A 19,631-nucleotide genomic window follows, 5' to 3' on the forward strand; every position below is an offset into this window, starting at 1 on the left:
CGAAAATTTTCAAGCTTCAAATGGTCCCAGATGGCTCAAGACAGGGGTAATTGGAGATCGCTGGAAGAGGCATTCGTCTTGCAGTGGAAATAATTAGCCTTATTATGGTGGGGATGGCTGTCGGCCTTCATATATGCCTCATGAGCAACAAAGCTCGATGTGCACAACCACTGGCAAATTAATCGCTTTCGAAAACCAGTTCTGACGTATCCTCATACACGTAGACATCATTGCTACAGAAGCCGTTCCTGATACATATTGTTCAGATATCTTAAAAACACCCAAAACACTTGACAGTTAAACACAAGAAGCTCCCCATCACGACGAAATTGCAAAGCATACTGTGCAAAAAAAAGTCTCCCTGAAGTGTTGAAATACGCGTAATCCGGGAGTAACACATGATAAATAAGGACACCAAAACGCATTGCTATATGTTGTCAGTAAAAAAAAAATATCCGCGAAAAAAAAGATTAAAAATTATGCAAGCCTGCAAAGAGTGCGTCTTTTTGCTCACTCGTGAAAAAAATACTAGGGGAACACATTTGGGAAACATTGGAACCTCCGCCAACCACCAAGGCGAGGGCGGAAGGGGAAACACGAACAGCTGGGCGTGAGAGATTCCGACAACTCTCGCTTGTCACTCGCAGCTGCTGCGGCGGTCAAGACAATGCTCGACGCCCTCTGGTTCTGTGCTAGACGTCGTAAAACTGTAACAGATGTAGCCTGGCCGAGCCGTAAAGGCGCCGAGCTCTTGCACAAAATTCCTGATCTCAATGCTCGACTCAGCCGCAGTGCACCCTCAGCTAAATCCGGTGTCGCAGTGCCGCGGTAATTCGCAGTCTTCACAGCCGTCGCGCTGTTAACAAAGGAGCCAGTTTACGACTGCGAGATGTTGACCCAGCACTAAGGACCAGCCTCCGGTTCCCACCGGCAATAGTATTAATGTTTTCTTGGCGTTCATTGTGGTTTAGGCTTATGTCGTACTTTGTGTAAGCTGCGGTGACTTGATTGTCCCTCGCTGCCTTTGAGCTTTTGTTTCGCCTCTCTCTGTCCATTGGCGACACCAAAGCGGAGTGAGGTTTTCTTGAGGTTCAGAGGTATAGCATGCGGGGGGAAATGCCAAAAGCGACTTACTAATAATGGAAAACAACACATACGCAACTTACACGTTAGTAATAAAATTAAGACCATGTCTATAGTTTATAGTAAGACCATGTCTATAGTTATATGCTATATTTTTTAAATGCAGAACAGCCATCCAAGAAAGTGAAGGAGAAAGGTACAATGAGTCAGAAAAAAAAGAGCTAGCGACTTGACGAAAAGCCTGCATCAGTTAAAGCTATAACTCGCGTAGTATGCATATTGACACGAGTGCTTGTTTATCGGGCGACCACGTTTCACCGCCTAGCAAATGTTATCGCAGAGCGCAATACATGCATGCATGTATCGGAAGTTTCTAGAATGTTATCGATGGTTTCATCCACTGTCTGTCAGCGAAACTTCTGTAATCTGATTGCATGTATGCACGACGCAAATAATGTCCCGATTACTCTGGAACATTCGACGACTGATGTATAAAAGCCGATGCGTTTGACCCGCAGATCAGGTTTTTCGACGATCGCCCAATGTGTTCGCCGCTATCGTTGTTCTTTGAGTGTAGTCTGCTTTTGGGGGCACAAGCTCGCCCAATAAAACGCTAGTTTCGTTAATCACAGTTTTGCTGCCTTCTTCACCGTCAATACTACGTGACAATATTGCAGAAGTCTGCAACCCTGGGCTAGTTGGTTAAGCATGATCAAAAAGTTCAGAACTGCGCGATAACGATGACAGGCAGAAGAAACACAAACCAAAGTGACACGTGCATATATTGGCATACGAAAAGGCATGCGACAGGAGTTCTTGGACTGGAAAAACCAGTCCCAAATAGACACTTCGAACATGGTACGATGGTGCGGCATCTTCTTGGACTACGAGATCTAAGGCCAACGTCTTGAATGGACTCGAACTAGGATGATTCAAAAACGTCGCTAAGGACTAATAGTATCGTCAAGCGGAGTAGGTGGCCGTTTTGCAAGTGGCAAGTAGGAAAATTACGAAAAAAGGCTGTGTAAACATCTATGGGAAAGCAGTCTAGCAAGTAAAGAATTATGCATCAAATGCAAATGTTTGATCTACCGAGGGCTCTCGTTAAACGGTAGTTAACTAGGCAAATAGGTTCCCTTTGTCGGGAGTTCCATTTACCCTGAGACTGACTGAGTTCAGGATTAGACAGTATGCTCTTCTGAAAGGGGCAAGGACTTTATTGCCAACAGCAGATGTTAAGTGTAGCAAGTATGATACAAAGTTTCTTTCTATGAAGATTGTACTTGCATGCCGACGCTGACTAGAGCTAGCAGCACAAATTATAACATGAAAATAAAATAGTAATTTGGTCAGAAAGTAGCGGTTTTAGTGGAAGAAACACTCTCAAAGCAAGCGATAAACTTTTGTTATTGTCTCCAGCGTGAGTGCATTCTTAAGGCGTTTCTGTGCCGCCATCATAAGTGCTAAACAACCTTAGAGCTTACCGACATTACCAACACAAGGAAACAAAGGACTAAGGTAGAGCCACACGAAACACGGCACTGGCAAAAGCCACCTTCGCGAGAACGCGAAGAACTAGCGAGAAAACCCGGGAAAGAAAGACGCAAACATTGATGCCAGTCACGATGCCGCTGAGATTGGCTGCTCACTTTCGTTTCCGGTAATATTCATAGTGCCATTTACCCGGAGTTGGATAAAGATGTCCTTCCGTGTTAATGAATTTGCATTTTCATCGCATCATTGCAAAATCGCCCAACCATAAGACTGTTGTTCCGTTTAAGCGATTTCCGTGTACCGAGATTCTACTGTACGTATGGGAAGCGAGACGCTTTGAAGAGCTTAATTAAATGTTATAGTAGTGTTGACCTTCTGTACCACGTTTTGCAGCATAGTGATAAATTGCCTGCCGGGGAGCTGGCGAGATGCGGAGAACCCCAACACAGGGCCTACGCAGACGCACGCGACCGTGGATTACTGCCTCCTGAATCGGTGCAGTTTTCAATACACTGCCTCCGCGATCGACCTTCTTAACTCAAGCGAGAAACTGACCGAGCTCACGCACCATACTTTGGAAAGAAGCCATAGAACGTTTTGCCTTAACAAATGCGTTATACGCTTGAAGGCGTACATTTGTTCGCGAATAAAAGAATATTTATGTCGAGTTTGTAATTTTTCCATTATGCAATACGAACGTACAGACAACAACCGGTCACTGGCACATATTTACGCGTAGTATAAGTATATAAGCCGACTTTCAATATGCATGCAATTTCGTGTATGAGCTATTCGGCAAGAAAGAAGAAAAAGAAAAAAAGAAGGCGCCATTGTCAGCAATATTCTGGATGGGCAACTAGGAAACCTACGCTTTAAAACTGCCGAAACCAGTGCGGTTGCAATCTCGTTTTGAACGAACAACGTAGTAAATAGCTTAAGAAGGACCAACTGTTGGGCTAGTCAGTCTTGTATAACTGCTGTAGGGAATTCCTCTCAGCATTCTTCCTGAACTGTTGAGATATCTTAGATTTAGCTATTGGGTAAATACCACTGTGAATTCGCCTGTTTTAAGCCAATCCTGCGGAATGGGTATCTGCCATTGCGACACAATAGATATACAGGCCTTTTACAGTCAGTACCCTCTTTAAATATGTGGCCGCCTTTACCGCTGGAGGTGTCGCCTGCGACCAAACAATGGCTCTGCAGGCGTACCAGTCATCTGTACTCACAGACGGGATGCATGCGTTACCTCTCCTGAACGGACCACCTAGCTTGATGGCCCAGATGGAACGAGATCACCGCGTCGCCCTCCGACTAATGCTTGGGTTACCTCATGAGACGCAATCTTTTGCATTACTCACTGAAACGCATCACTTACGCCTGAGGCTGCAAGCAAACCAGAGAGGTACATATCATATTGAGCGTCTGCACTGCGCATCGCTCCTTGATCGTCTTATTCACCACCCGTTTTCTATGATCTTTTTATGAATTCTGCTGGCAGTTCTGAACATGCTGCTTCAATTACTACTCCGTCTGCGAAAGATATGAACAAATACGTATTCTCTATTCATCTCACAATCCTCGACATACATAAAATGTATAATATATCCTGTTTCGGCCATAGTTTAATTGGCTCAGTGACATTTGTTCGAAAGATTTCCAGATTATCTTCAAGTATTCACAGATGCATCTGTACACAGCGGCGAACAAAGCGCTCCTGCAACTTTTTGCTGCCCCTTTTTGCTGCCTTCACCCACTTCGACGCAATACGATATATATTTCACATCTCTCATCAACTCCGCCAACAACTGCGGAGCTAGCAGCGATTAATGATGCAGAGTATATACGTGCCCGAGGAGTTACTTGCATCGAAGATCGCCATATTTAGGGACTCCTGCGCAGCCCTTAGCAGATTGGGACGCAGTCAAATATATCGTCCAGTCGTAATCAGCAATAATCACTCTGCCAACAAAATTGCATCACGCGGGGCATCTCTCGTCCAGTGGGCACCCTTACAAGTAGGGATTGCAGGAAATGAAGAGGCTAATCGGCTGGCTCAAACTTGCGCTCATAACGACTGTTTCTGCTCGGACATTTCGTGCAAGCATGACGGCGCTCGTCTGATGATTCGTGGCTGTCTATATACTCAAGCAGCATCCAGACCAGCGCGCCACAAATGGAACGTTTCCAACCCGTGTTCGTGCTCGAGGCTTGCCTCGTCACGCTACAACGCAACTACTCAAGCTAATGGTTGTCAGTGTAAATGTGTGCGAACGTTTTACCGACAAGTACGTGTAGCCAGTCCATTGTGGGCCTCTAGCGGTTGCTGCGAGTCACTCCAGCACATGATATTGGAGTGACTCGCGTTCATTGGGAAGCGTACGCCGCCAGTTAGGGACTATCATTTCCTTGGCCTGCGGTGTACGGCACTTGACGAATGTTTGTGTCCTAGTGATTGTGCGTCTCGACGAGATCAGGCTCGTGGAGCTCTCCTTACTTTTCTAGAAGTAAATAACTTAGGCTCTCGTTCGTAGCATATTTCTGTTTTCAGATGACAAGACATCAGAAAGCTTTTCTTCTAGTAGCGTGATGCAGTGACCGGCCCTACTGTGCGTGACCCGCACTGTTTGTGTTTTGTTTTGTTCTTTGAAGTTTGTCATCTTGCTCGTTGTTTCCTCCGCTTCTTCATATCTCTCATTTCTGTGTTTCAGTCTCCTCCTTTCTAAAGAGCAGGCAGGCGTTGTGCCCCTTCCGGTGGCAGTTGCCGGCCTGCTTCTCACTTTCGCTTTCCAGTCGAAGCAAGTAATTAACAATAATACCCAACAGTGCCGCCATATTTGCTCATGTGGCAGCGCCTGCCATTGAGCGCCTTCTGATCGGCATTTGTTCACTTGTATCTAGCAACTACGGTGGCCGCAGATGCGGCTAAGGCACGCGCTATTTCGGTCACCGCGGTGAGCAATGAGTGGGTAGACGAAACAAGCCTAACCTTCAGAGGCAGTGTATGTATACCTATTGTGTATCCATTCTGACTGCGCTGCAATCTTCAATGTGTGCAAGCCTATCGGCTGAGAGGGACGAGTGTAGCATCCCGATGTTTGCTTTTACTGTTTATAGTCGAGTCTTTAGAGGGGTATAATTGTACAGTTGTTACGGCCGTGCGCCTGCTGTAATTGTTAACTTTATGTTCAAGAAGCTCGTTAGGGAATAGGCAAGTGTGTGCGAGAAGAAACTGCCTGTTTGCAACCTTGTCCCACCACGGTGGTTGGTTCCGACAGAGTAAATCTTCTTGCCGTCGTTTATCAGATAATTTGAAGAGGGTTTTCTGATTACTTACAGCGCAGAATAATATGTACCCAAGTACACTTGGATAAAAATGTTGTAAATGGCCGAGCGATCGCTCATCTGAGCTGTTTGATTCTTGGAGCCGAAAGACATCTTCGTCCAATTGTTATTCCACGTTTGATTTCTCTGTTAGGGAAAATGGAGTTGCTCGAGTAGCGAGCCGACCAGCGTGCTTATTGAAGCTCAACCTTCCGTGATGCTTTGTGCCAGCGGTGACACGCAGTAACGCTGTGTTGTTACTGATAGTGGTGTTAATTTGGAAGTCTTTGCCGGTAAGTGGTTCCCGGTCTTTGCGGTCCATTGACGATGAAGCATATGCAAAGTATTGCGGTGAAGCTTAAGAAGTATAAGAAGGGGCAATTGTCACGGGACCCAGTATGTATACCTTAATTATACGCGCGTGCATCCGCTGTCTCCTGTTCCAGTGCGAGGATCGATATTTTCGTGAGCGCTTATACACTCATTTTACAAACTAAGACTGTATAATGATGCATTTTTTGTTCTGCTTACTGTTACTTTTCTTTGTTCTTGTTCATGCTCATCACGTATTTTACTATATAATCCCCCATCACTCAATGCTCCGACGGAGCATGTGATGTAGCTTTAAATAAATAAATAAAGATGCCTAATAAGTGTACTGGCAGGCCTGCAGAGTTTTTTTCTGATGTGTCTGTGGTTATTCGAGCCCTTAAGGGCAGTAAAAGACAGGAATTCATTTTTTAGAACTGCCCGATTTTTGTATGTTTTCGCGGCCCATTCAAATGGTCAGTGGGGTGAGCGCGCAGTATAAGGAGGAGGAGAAAAGAGAGGCTTGATGAATTGAGGAATGAACGGGAAAGGAAGGGTGCCACTGCTTATTTGAAGGAGCTTGAGCTCAAGAAAGAGTGTTGGCTTACACCGAGATGCAGGTGTGGCTGGTCCAAACCAAAATAAACTTTTTAAAGTGAAAGGCAACACTAAGGCGTCATGCTTGGGCTTACAGTGTGTCACGACAGTTGAGGTTGACTTTCCAGCTCCTGTGAGAGAATCTCACTTGTGACAAAGTTCGGGCCTCATACCAATGAGCTTGCTATCAGTTGATATAAATAGCTCATATTCGAAAATAATTTGCTTCTGTATGCATTTCTTCTTATTCCTATTTGAAAATGCTCGACTCGATTTGCAATGGGCTTTACCATTTTTTCCGAAGCTATTTGATCCGCTGTGCATTTTACCAATCCCTCCCTTCTGTTCTCCTTGTGAATAACATAAACACGACTCCTCACTATTCAAACAGGACTAGGTCATTTTTTTTAACATGCTCATTAGAGAGTGATAGCATCGGGCAACATTGTGTCAGCCCGTCTTGACATAAAACAAAGTAATACGCCACTCAGCAAATTTCGCAAAGGCATTCAGGGAAAAGCTGGAAAACTCAGGGAATTTGGAAATGTCTACTTGGTAGACACCCTGAAAGTCTGACAAGTTGTCCTTCTGGGTGATCGTATCTAAATTCATGTAAAAGGAGAATTCGTTTTTCTCAGAAACCATTTACCAAATCTGAAGAGGTTTGTTGCATTTAAAAGAACTTCAAATCCAGTGTCTGTTGGTTTTGAATTTTCGATTGAGGTTTCCCATTTTTATTAAAAATTGGCAAAAATCGAAAATTTTCAGAACACAAAGCTATCAAGTTTAGAACTGTAATTCTGCAGGGAAAATTTGTATCACAATTATGTAAATGGCATCTAATAATACAGCTAAAGCGGATAAAACTGATATGTTACGCATGAATCTCATAAAAATTAGTAATAATAAAGGCAGCTTTTGCAGAACCCTCATAAACACCGTAACGAATTCGCGTCAGATATAGATTACATATGTAAGTTATCACTTCGATTTATATAATGGACGCCGTTAACAGAATCTGGATATCTATTTTTTATGCAGAACTATAAATTTATAGACATTGTGCTTTTACTTTTCTCGAATTTCGAATGTTTGAAATTTTATTTACAAAATTCAAGCGCGAAATTGAAATTCTGCTTCCAGCAGTCCCTAGAATTTACCTTTATCTCTCAAATGCAACAAATTGCATTAATATCAGTCCAGGGGTTATCTCAGAAAAGCGTTTCTGCGTCTTACATGTATTTGAATAGGCCGCGTCGGAGCTGTGCCCGAGCTAAAGCTTCCTCTTAAAGTGAAAGTATCTTTTTTCGTTCTAGTCTATTGCCAAACTCGTAGACAGACAGGCATTCTTAGAAAGCAGCATTGGTTACTATAGGCATTTTCAGATAACGCTTCTATGCGTTTCTGCAAACAGTGACCAGGTGTCAATCGAGATGTCAGTGCGTGGCTGAAAGAGAATAAAAAAATATACTTTGACTGAAGCGTATGAATATATTTACATTCTTCCCTATTTACTTGATGGCAGGTGCATGAAGCTTGCACTTTTGGAAAACTCCGGCAGTTTCATGGGTTAAACCTCGCAAGCAGGCGTCTTCAGGAGCATCGCATATGCGCATACCGCGGTTGTAAGGCAGGGGCTCCGAATGGTCGGCATAGTGCCCGGCCATTGGGAACTTCCTTCCAAAGGCAGATGCTTGCGAGCTTGGGCGTAAATTATTTCCGCTTTCACGAACTAGGAAGGAAAAGCGAAAACTTGCTAGAAGAAGAAAAAAAAGGAAAGAGCGATAACCCGCCTAGAGAAAAGTGGAAGTGGATCGATGCTCTTTGCGGCAGTGTCGGAAACTGCGCTTCCAGAACCAGACATTCATCGTACGCACTTTGGTTTCTTCACTATGTTCTGTGGTCTGTGGAGGTGTATTTGCAAGTACAATGAAACATTCGTGCGCTGGTGCGATGTGCAAGAAAGTAAGAGAGCCTTGGAGTGTTACGGCAACCTCCCTTAGCAAGGGGTCGCACGTAGTTCATGATCAGCCCCAAAAGTCAACTCTGAAAGATACTTGAACAAATATGCAAAAAAAAATTATACGGTTTTACGTGCCAAAACCACTGTCTGATTATGAGGCACGCCATAGTGAAGGACTCCGGAAACTTTGACCACCTGGGTTTCTTTAACGTACGTGCACCTAAATCTAAGTACCACGGGTGTTTTCGCAATTCGCCCCCATCGAAATGCGGCCGCCGTGGCCGGGATTCGATCCCGTGACCTCGTGCTCAGCAGCCCAACACCATTGCCACTGAGCAACCACGGCGGGTTGCTAAACAAGCAGGAAATTATGCGGAGGAATAGAATGATTCACTATAAAAAACTTAAAATTATTCAATACGTCGATGTTAAGAAACAATTACAAAAAATGATCAATTAAGCGTAAGTTTCGCATGCCGTCAACTTTTGGGGGCGACCGACAGAGTCTGTGCGTGCGTCATTTTTGTTATGCCTCTAGTGCGTGTTTCCATAGGCGTGCTTGCGTGTTGTAATAGCAGACGGTCACATGCGTTTACATGGTACGGACGCCATGAAAAATGAGAATATCTGCTTTGTTATGCGAAGAGGCTGGTAAATTATAGATCACTGCGTACGTTGCCAAAGGTGCTACACATAGTGAAACCTTGAATTTTAAGCTATGTACCTATGCTTCGTGGCAATTCAGCTTTTTCGCAATGCCGGTGTCCGGTAAACCTTTGTAGGTGACTGTACATCTTCCTTAGCTCGCATACTTGCGCGTCAGCCAGGTTACTTTCCTCATTACCTTTATCCTACGAAGAACCGTGGTCGTAAATCAGTTTAAAACCCTGAAGATGTCATTTCTTAAAGATAAACGGATGTGTCTTGCTGCCTTTGAAAACGAAACATTTTGCTTGCACACCCATGTGTTCCGCAATCGCCTCTTTTGCTGTCTATTTCTCTTGGCTTTTTGTTTTCTCCTGTCTCTTCTGTGTAGGGTAGCCAACCAGATAACTATGTAGCCAGGCGCAGGCACGCATGCACGCACGCACGCACACACACGCACACACACACAAGCGCGCGCGCGCGTGCGCCTGCCTTTGTGCGCTCTCTATCTACATACATTTGATGGCGTTGCTAAAAAAAATACACCATCTAAAATTGATGCTCCAACGCAGAAAAAAACAGTCGCCAAATGCAGCGCCTTCGCTTTATCTTGTTTTGCGGTCAGCTGCCCGTGGATAAGCCCAAAAGCCCGTACGTAAGCATAAGTACAGAGGCGTCAATAGGCGTCTTCTCAATGGCAATCAAAAAAGTAGGTTCGGGTAATGCAAAGCTCTTAGAGTCTATTTAGGGCCCTACAATGTACTTGAAGTACGCTTAATATGTTTTCTCGCTCTAGCTTAGCGGTCACCTTAAAGAAATAATATTAATCACCGACATCACTTCGTTCACAAGTTTAGTTTACTCATTCTTGAGAATTAAGCAATGGATGACGCTTTGTAAAGCTTACCTTCGTTTTTCCTTTCTCAGTGCGTGATGGTGATCAGTTGGAATCGACCTTCATGCACCATGCCTCACTTAAGTAAATTCAGTAATTTCAACGCTTTTCTATCTTCTTGTGAAACATGGGTGATTTTGATTGCAGCTTCACCGCCACGCAATAGAGAGAAAACACAACATAGCATATGAGAGGATACCAGGCCGTTGCTGTATCTGCGGAAATGACCGTACAAATGAGGCCACCCGATCTGCTCGCGATGGTCTCCACCGTGTAGCTATACCGTTATCCAGAACAGACGTAGCTTCGTTCGCTCGCACGTGAACTTACACTTTCACAGTGGAACGCCACGGAATTTATCAGCGCTCGTCACCACAACTCGGATCCGAATCTACGGCTATGCCTTCTGTCAGGACTACCTAGACCTGCGGAGCCGCTTCTGTGGCGCTTGTGGCTTAGCGTGGTTTTCACGAATGCGTGCTCATTTCGGATTGGAATGGCCAACAGCTCTACATGAGACAACTGTAGCTGCGAGGAAACAATCGTCCACCTTCTCTGTGAGTGTCCTCGCTTCAATGCGCCGAGTAGAGTACTTTTAAGAGTGAGTTCTTGACAAACGCCTTTTGTCGGAGGAAAACGTCCTGGGACACTGGCCGAGACCGTCCGCAGCACAGAAAGCTTTGAAAGCATTGTTGTGCTTCTTGTGGAGGACTCATCTCAGAGACAGACCTTAAGCAGACAGTGCCGTATTCTCCTCTCCTTTCTTTCTTTTATTTTTGCTCTTCCTTCCTTATTTCCTTCTTTCTTGTAATGTCTCTTTTTCATTATATTATATTCCAGGCCCTTACCCCTTTTCCCCAGCACAGGGTAGCCAGCCGGTCGGAGAACTTGCTAGCCTCCCTGCCTTTCCGTCTATTTCTCCTCCTCCGCATCCTTGTATTGCAGATCTGTCAATCAGAGCCTGGCGTGGTTGTCAATGCGTCAAAGTGAAAATTAATTATTGTCACTTAGTTTCTCTTGAGTGATAATTTGTCGCGTCGTCTTGCGTAATTTGCGTCTCATTTTCAGCGATTGCTTTCGCAGGCAGTAGACTGGCTGTTATTGTGGGCTTTGACTTTGGTTGCTATACCTTAGCCGCTTCGTCCATTTAGTTACTCATAGGGCCAGAGCTCAATGCTTTTCTCTTTACCCATTCGCACGCGTTCAGGCCTACTGAGCTCAAGGGCATTCGCACCATCGTGGTTAGCCTGGTGAGTTGGTGCAACACAATATTCATGATTGACGTAATTGACCGGGTTGACGATGCCCTGAGAAAAAAAAGTCTCCTATCGAACTAAGGTCGCCACTTACAGAGCACCCATCAAAATAACCGCAAGAAACATACGTGCCTATGCGCACTAAGGGCCGATAGCTTCGCGTGCACTATAGCGCCCATACACTTGCGCGCAACCCGCATTCACGAAGTGAAACGTCACTGCAACTTTTTTACATTCATCCTTTAGCATATACGAGCTGGCTGGCTTAAACTAACCACATAATAGTTATTGTAATGTTTGCCACTTGTCATGCAACTGCTAGCTGGTAACGCCCTGTCCCGCATAAACTTTTTAACAGTATAAAAAAGACGACAGCGAAATGAAGCTACGCGTGGAGCGGAGTCGTTAACTAAAACGATGAAGCACATATTTTTAACTTTCGTAGCCTCTGCAAATGCCCTGTTCGTACGCACTCCTCACTTGTGCTAGCGTGTGCCCATGAAAGGCCAGTCACCCACAAGGCAGTGACTGTCGAGTCTTCAGTAAATGTTGTACGGAAAAGCTGACATCATTCTTAGGTAAGGTGCCACCTGCCGCCTTTTGTACATTGAATAAATGTGAAAGATGGTGAAGTGTTTTTGTTGCTCAAAACTGTATTATATTTTGTCTATGTAAGCTATATGTAATTTTGTTTTTTCACTCACCATAAATAACAAAATATGAGTAGCACATATTCAATATGGCCCTGAATTTGTCATTAACGACCGATTACTATTTACTGTCTTCTTTTCGTGCGCTTTCCTTAAGACGATCTTGACTGCAAAACGCCATAAAATGACTTGTTTCATAGAGCTCGTCTAATTTTGACAAAGCTTCGAAAGTTCGTAGCTGTGCGCCTTCGCCAAGCAGACACATAGCCGACGTAGAGCCACATCCAACGCCTAACAGAGCAGATCATTTCGAGTAGAGTTCTACTTACACAGCTCAGAAAACAGGATCAAAGATACGGGGTGCTAGGCACAAACGAAGTTGTTTTATATAGCAAAATGAGAAGCATGAGTGCTACTTACCATTGAAGGAGTCATTACTCCACAATTCTGGCGTGAAGTCTTATTTACATGGCCGGCTGTCCTCCTTTCGGAATGCAAACGTTAGCACATTGGGGCATCCAGAGTAATTTCCGTAGCATCCTGCCAGATCGGCACGGCAAAAATGAAAGTTCGTTGGCACCAAGCAAACAAAAGTGTATTGCCTTGAAAAGAAAGACACAGCCAAAGAAAACGTAGCCTCTCCTTCGAAATAGGGTAGTACGCGTCACTTGAGAACGCGCTTGTCGAAAACACTTGCTTTTTGTTGCATCGATTCTTAATATTCTATAGCCAAAAAGCCACGCTCACGTTCGTCCACTACTCACACAAGTTCTTGAGGGCTTCACTGATTTCACGTCTGGCGTTTGCAGCACAGCACGCGTGAATCGACTTCAGGAACATGCTTACAGCGCTGCAGGCGAGCTAGCTGTACACCGCACTATGTGGCTTTTGCTAATTGGGCTTGCTCAGAGTGCTTGAAGGTGGCGGCTGAAGTCAGCTAAGTTACTTAAATCATCAAAAATGTCTGCCCTATGCACTGCAATGTGCGCACGTTTCTGCGCCGAAGTGCGCAACCGATGCATTCCGAACTGTCGTCGCGACCCACCCAAGCAGTAACACATGCTTTATCGAGATGTCGACTGCGCCAAAAGCTGACTAGAATGGCTCAAGACGCATCACATCGAAGCTTGTTGTCTGATACCGGTGTGGTGCGTCGGTCAATACTGACAGCCCCAACACAGCTTCTCTTATGGCCAGCCAGCGCCTGAACTTCACGTGCGAACAGCAGCGCCGCAACGCACAGCCCAGCGAAATACTACTGCCAAAAGTGTGGGACAAATACATGCGCGTTCCCGTTACTTTCATGCTTCAATACATAAAAGAGCGTTTTGTTAAAAAGAACTAAGTGGAACAGCAGTACACTTTTATGGCGAGTTTTACGGCACACATCTCCAAGCTGGCGTCATTCTGTAAATTCCTACCAAGGGGAGATGCCTTGCAAGATCACCAGTTACATTTTGTTAATTTCCAAATGTGCTCTAAAGTAATTCATTAATACGTTAGTACATTTTTCATATTTAGTCGAATATGTTATTCAATTTTTCGTGTAAGTAATGTCCGCCTCTCTGAATAATGCAGCTCAAGGACTATAATTATGTAATCTGCAAAAACTCATTTTTAAAAATTCAGTAAAACTTGAAAATGATCCCCCTGTATAGCTCTGACATACGCCCCGCGCACTGAGGTCGCAATACAGAATGCAGTTACGTAGCACAAAAAGGACGCGCCAACAATCACAAGCGTAATCTTCGCACAGTAGGGTAGAGCACCACGAAGGGGTTGTTGAAACCAAGAATAGAAAGTTATGATACCGTAGAACATATGTCACCACTGTTTCTTCTCGCACTAAATAGTATGACCTTCTATTATTCATCCTGTATTTTTCTTTGAGCAGGAAGAGTCGGTGGTTGCCGAGTTTATTTCGTTCCCTTTGTGCCTTCACCACGTGTATAGCAGCAGGTTACAGCGCCCGAGCTCGAGCTGACCTCTCCGCCTTTTAAAGCTTTCCTTTGTGAACTTCGCCGGGTTTCGTGACTGTGGGAGCTGCGGCCTGACTCTTCCCTTGTCCAATAAGCCAACCAATCACAACGCAGCAGGCGCGCCGCTGGGATGCTTGTAGCACTAGCAAATGGCGCACACCTCCACACGCACCACAATGGCGGTGGCGCCGGCTGTGCTGGGGAAAGAAAGAAAAAGAACCGGTAAGCTCGCCTTCGCGCATCTGCGACTGCGCGTTTAATGAGCAAGTAAAGGCTTCTTGCGGATAGAATAGATTAAAATTGTGCATGCTGCCTCTGAAACCATTATGTATGCGTTCAAGGAGTCCATCGTACTCGCTTGTAGTCAGCAACTCTGCTTAACAAAAGGCTCACTATAATTTGTGTACGCCCGCGCTTCCATTTGTTTGTTTCTGTGTGTGTGCGTGTGTGTGCGTGCGTGCGTGCGTGTGTGTGTGTGCGTGTGCGTGTGCGTGCGTGGGTGTGTGTGTGTGCGTGTGCGTGTGTGTGTGCGTGTGTGTGTGTGTGTGTGTATGCGTGTGCGTGCGTGCGTGCGTGCGTGCGTGTGTGTGTGTGTGTGTGTGTGTGTGTGTGTGTGTGTGTGTGTGTGTGTGTGTGTGTGTGTGTGTGTGTGTGTGTGTGTGTGTGTGTGTGTGTGTGATCGAAGTGGTTTGATCTGCTGCATTTTTTCATAGAGTTCTACTGTTAGTAACTTAAGCTGGTAGATACAACACTCGACGGTACGTTATCTTAATATTTACTTCTTTAACTTTGTGTTCGTACTCACGGGGTCCAGCAACGCTAGCATGACTCACAAATGAGCATGGCGAGATTCTTATTGAGAGCGGAGGGGCAGCGGAGGCGTAAGGAATTCGGGGGTAGCCGAGGGACCGGAAGAAAAAATGAGCACACGAAGATTCTGATAAGAAGCAATAATCGGCGGGTAAGTGATTGTACAAAAGCGAAAAAAAAGGAAAGGGAGAAAGCGTGAACTTGGCCCAACTCTGCTGTGCCAAGAAGGCGGCACGTCCTCGACTTCTGTATTGCACCTTCATGCTTTCTTTTCTTTCTCACAACCACGCTCCTCAACGAGGGGAGGCCTTCTTGCGCGGCTTGGCTCCGTGTGAAAGGAAGAGCACGGGGGGGAGGGGGCGGTGGGGAAAGGGGAGCCACTGGCGGTTCGCCATAGATCTACGGGGTACCTGGCCTGGCACCGATCGCTGAAGCGTTCCTTTCGGCTCACATGCAGTGCAATGCCAGAAAAAGCTATGAAAAACGACAAGGCGGCAGAGGAAGAAATGCAAAAGAAGTACGAAAGGTCGTGCCGAGGAAATTGCCTTCACGCAAGACAGAATCGCGCTCTTTCGACAGGGCTTAGGCTGCCTGCGCCGACTCGGGCCTCCCTTCACCTTCGGCAGGTGCACTGGTCTTCATCGCCTGACGAAATTCAGGGCCACGAACCGGAGCGTGACTCCCGAAGAAGAACGAGACAATGGCAAGGAAGCGAGAAAATGGCAAAGAATGAGCAAGTTGTCGATGGTATGCAAATTGTATCGTCTCCTCGAGAGAGAGAAAATAAATTTCATTTCCTTTTTCCTTTTCCGCAAGCACCCACCACCTCCGATTTTAACTGAAGAGCGATTTGTCGCGATGGCGGTGACGTCTATGAAAGAGGATTCAACGGGATGCATTAAGTGGAAGATGATAACAGTTCGAGCAATGACTGCACCCGTTGCTGTGGCGAAAAGCGGTAGACACCGTTACTGTCCAGGTATATCGCAGTACCAGTCGAAAAGAAAAAGATCGCCTGTATGCACTTGCCCTTCAGATAAATTGCTTCCGATTTCCACTGGTACAAGGTGGGATTAGAACTCCAGTTGAGCAATACGCCTAGTGCTTCAGTTTTCTGAAAGAAAAGTGACTATTAATCCCACCCTCCCTAAGAAACACACTTGACGACGTCTTTTGCACGTGGATTATTAAACTGTCGTGTATTAATCGTATGTAAGAGAGATCGTCGTGTCAGCTCATAGTTGTTTCCATTCTTCTCATTTTTTTGTTTCTTTTTACTGGTACTGGTTTCTTGTCAAAACTATTTGGTAATCGATGATCGACAAGTGACAACGGGCCGGTAGAGCTTATGAAGAGTATGAGGTGCGAGTGGCGAGAATACTGGGCCGGGTTGATGTAAAGATGTCATTCCAATGCCATTCCTTTTCGCATTTTGTCAATGGTCGGTCGGAGCGGCGCTCGCACACATTAAGTTATAAACGGGATCAGACGGCCATCGATGGTGGATGATAACAGTTGCATAGAATCGAGTGGAAGCAATCCTAACATTATACCGGCCATGGGCGCCGAATACGTTACCCACGTGATACACTCATAGCAGGTCGGCGACATGACTTTGCCACTGCCCGTCGTCACTAGTGTGAAAGCTCTCCGAGTATTTTTATCCAGAGTCAGTGTGAATTTCTTACATGAAAATCCTGGGCTTCAGGGAGTACCGTGTCGGTCTCTAAAGGTAGTTCTAATTGCTGTGTCTGCGGTGATGGTGGTGAGGACGATGACGGTGGCAAATAACACACCCTCTATTTCGTTGATTCAGGTCAGATGGTTGCCTCTAGGTACATTTCATTTAGCCAACTAAACCAAGTGTCCGGGTCTAATCTTGTTTACAAAGAAATCCTGTGCGTTCACTCAGTTCACAGATTTCTTCGAAGAATATGCCAGCCAGCCGATCCTTAGCGACACCTTTTTACTTATGATCCAAAAGGCAAGTTGGTGCTTGACATGGTATAGTGGGTAAAATCCTGGCTAGTGGCAAAATGAAACGCCTTCTAGCTGATAACTTCGGCACATTAAGCTTCTAGAAAATATATAATGATTACTCCTGCGTCATGGGCTAGAGAACTTTAACTTCTCTACATAGTGTATTGTTGATGTGGGTTAACAACCTACTTACAGGAAAGCGTTTCTTCAACACGAAGTTCAACTTACGTTACAATATGACCATCACTACAATTAGATTTGTAAACAAATTATTCAAATAAAAGTACCATTGCAGTAGAATATTATTGGTCCTTTTTGGTGATCGCTTCGATCCCAAGGCCTTCAATACTTTATTCTGAGGCGAGCAAATAAAAACTAGCGCCAAAAAAGTTATCACTACTTTCGTCATCATTCGACGAGGAATAATTCGGCATTCTTTCATATTTGAGGAAAGCAACAGAAATGGTTCCCTTCAAAAGAGATCTTTTACCATGTTTTCCCAATTTCGCCAGGTTCACGTGCGCTGACCATACGATCGGATAATTATCGATTATGGCATGTAATGGAAATGAAATAATTCAGAGAATTGGCGGGCATACGAGTGTCCCGCGGAGAAGAAACTATTGACCTGTTCACCGAAGGCTTTTCCTACAGTCAACATTGACGTCATCAAGTAATTGATAAACATTTATGTTAAGTGTCTCGGTAGTTTCATGCAAAAGCTCTTTCACCAGACGTATCCCTGACGAAACAATATTGTGGCTTAGTGGTGCCACCTCAACAAGGTCGGTGGATGTGTTCAACATCCACAAACACCAAAAAAAAGAGGGCTGGAAGAATGTCAATTCTCTCAACATTCTATCAAAGCGACACATGTATCCATATAACGTAACAAGCCTTGTGCTGCTGCTGTTGCTGCTTAAATAATAAATGGGGTCCAGATAATCCAGCACGACTGTGAATGAAACAGAGAGAGAGAGAGAAAAAAAGGAAGGCAGAGAAAGGCACGGAGGTTAACCAGAGGTCGTTCCGGTAGGCTACCCTGTACGAGGGGTAGGGTTAAGGGAGATAAAAAGAGAAAGAGAGTGGAAGGGGCAGATAGAGAGAAAGAGAGACGAGCAGTCGTGGCGTGCTCCTGTAATCCAGCTGCTTGGAGGCCAGTGCTAGAGGACGGGTTGAGACTGGGAGCTCTGCTCCTTGTTGATCTATGTTGATCGAGTGTCTGCGCTAAGCTGGGCATCGATATGGTGACCCCAGCGGAACCCGGTGGTGGCCAGGTCGCCTAAGGAATCAGAGAAATGTGTACTGTTGCGGATATTCTAAATAAAATTAAACTGCAACTTATCCAACGTATCAACATAAAATATAGCTTTCACGACGCCTCCTTCTGTGTCATACGTAACGCAACAAGCCTTTTCCGGGTAACTGATGCAATAAAATATTTAGCAAGTTTCTCAGAAGCGCGACGAGTCGGGTACAAAAAAAAAAAGCTTCATTTCGTTCTCCACGTACTAAAACAAAGATGATCAGGGAAGCGCGACGAGTACCAGCAGGAAAACTGTCCTCGTTAACTTGATGGCTTTGCGCCGTCAGGCCTGATTTCAATGCGATTACTTTTTCACGAACGCCAAGTGCACATTTGGCACAGTGCGCACATGCAAATGAAATGCCCGCAGGCCACGCGCGCTTGACCGACCCCCCTATAAGGCCATCGCCATGAGTGGAATGCTATGTATGACAGCGCCCAGCCACAAGTGGCAGTCTCAACTCTTTTAATTGCCTTTCATCTCGTAACGTAAGAAACAAAGCTACTAAGCTACACGTACCATTCGAGAGGGCCGGCTAGCCTGTGCAGCATGCCCAACGTAAAAGCTTTCGGGATCGTTCGAGCCACCGTACTTCCGGCTCTCGTAAACAGCAGTCGCATTCTATTCCGAGTCCAGTTTGTTGAGCGCAGATGGTGTGATAACGGGACCAGCAATAGGATGCCAGGATGCTAATAATCCCAAGTGCGCCCTCTGGTGTTTTATGCACTGGCAAACGCACTTCCGTGCGTGAGCGATTTCAGGGGAGTAGAGAATAGCATTAAGCGCTCGGAAATTTCCCTAAAAGGTCGCGAGATCTCTCCTAAAGCTGCGAACGGCTTTTCCTTTTTCTAAAGCTTCGAAAAGCATTTTTTTGCAAACAGCTAAAGAAGGAAGCAAGGTGGAAATACATTCGGCCCAGCATTGTTCTGTGGATCTCTATTCTGCTGGTGGTGCTGACGATCATGTTGCTATACAGGCGGGGTTAGCCTGGCAGACGTGGTTGGCAATTGCTCAGTAAATCAGTCCTATTTCTCACGGTAATATGAGAAGAAAGCGCGATAATTCATGAGAACTATGCGCGATCCTTCCGGGAAGACTAGATGTTGCGCGTGTTGGTGAGGAAGCCTCCTTTCCATGCTGTCGAGAAGCGTCTTCTTTTCAGGATAGAAGCGCTTGTCAGGACCAGTCCAAGTGCTTTATGTTACCCACTTTATTTCACTGAGTGCAATGTGGAGAAGCAGCACGTCCCGGTGTCAGTGTTGACAATATAAGGTGCTTGTTCGGGTGGTGTTCTGTTAATCTAAATGTGCCGAAAGAAAAAATTATTCCAGCGAATGCG

The 19,631-nt window shown here is 45.4% G+C and overlaps 1 long non-coding RNA gene across 1 annotated transcript in view; it reads right to left on the minus strand.

Moving 5' to 3' along the window:
• LOC139059305 (uncharacterized) overlaps positions 1-13,163 on the minus strand; it is a 152,439-nt gene extending 139,276 nt beyond the window's left edge. The window contains exon 1 of the long non-coding RNA XR_011514056.1: positions 12,637-13,163. This is a non-coding gene — a long non-coding RNA (uncharacterized lncRNA). The remainder of the gene's footprint in view (positions 1-12,636) is intronic.
• Between the last annotated feature and the right edge of the window lie 6,468 nt (positions 13,164-19,631).

Source organism: Dermacentor albipictus, chromosome 4 (assembly GCF_038994185.2).
Source record: "Dermacentor albipictus isolate Rhodes 1998 colony chromosome 4, USDA_Dalb.pri_finalv2, whole genome shotgun sequence".
Classification (NCBI taxonomy): Eukaryota; Metazoa; Arthropoda; class Arachnida; order Ixodida; family Ixodidae; genus Dermacentor; species Dermacentor albipictus.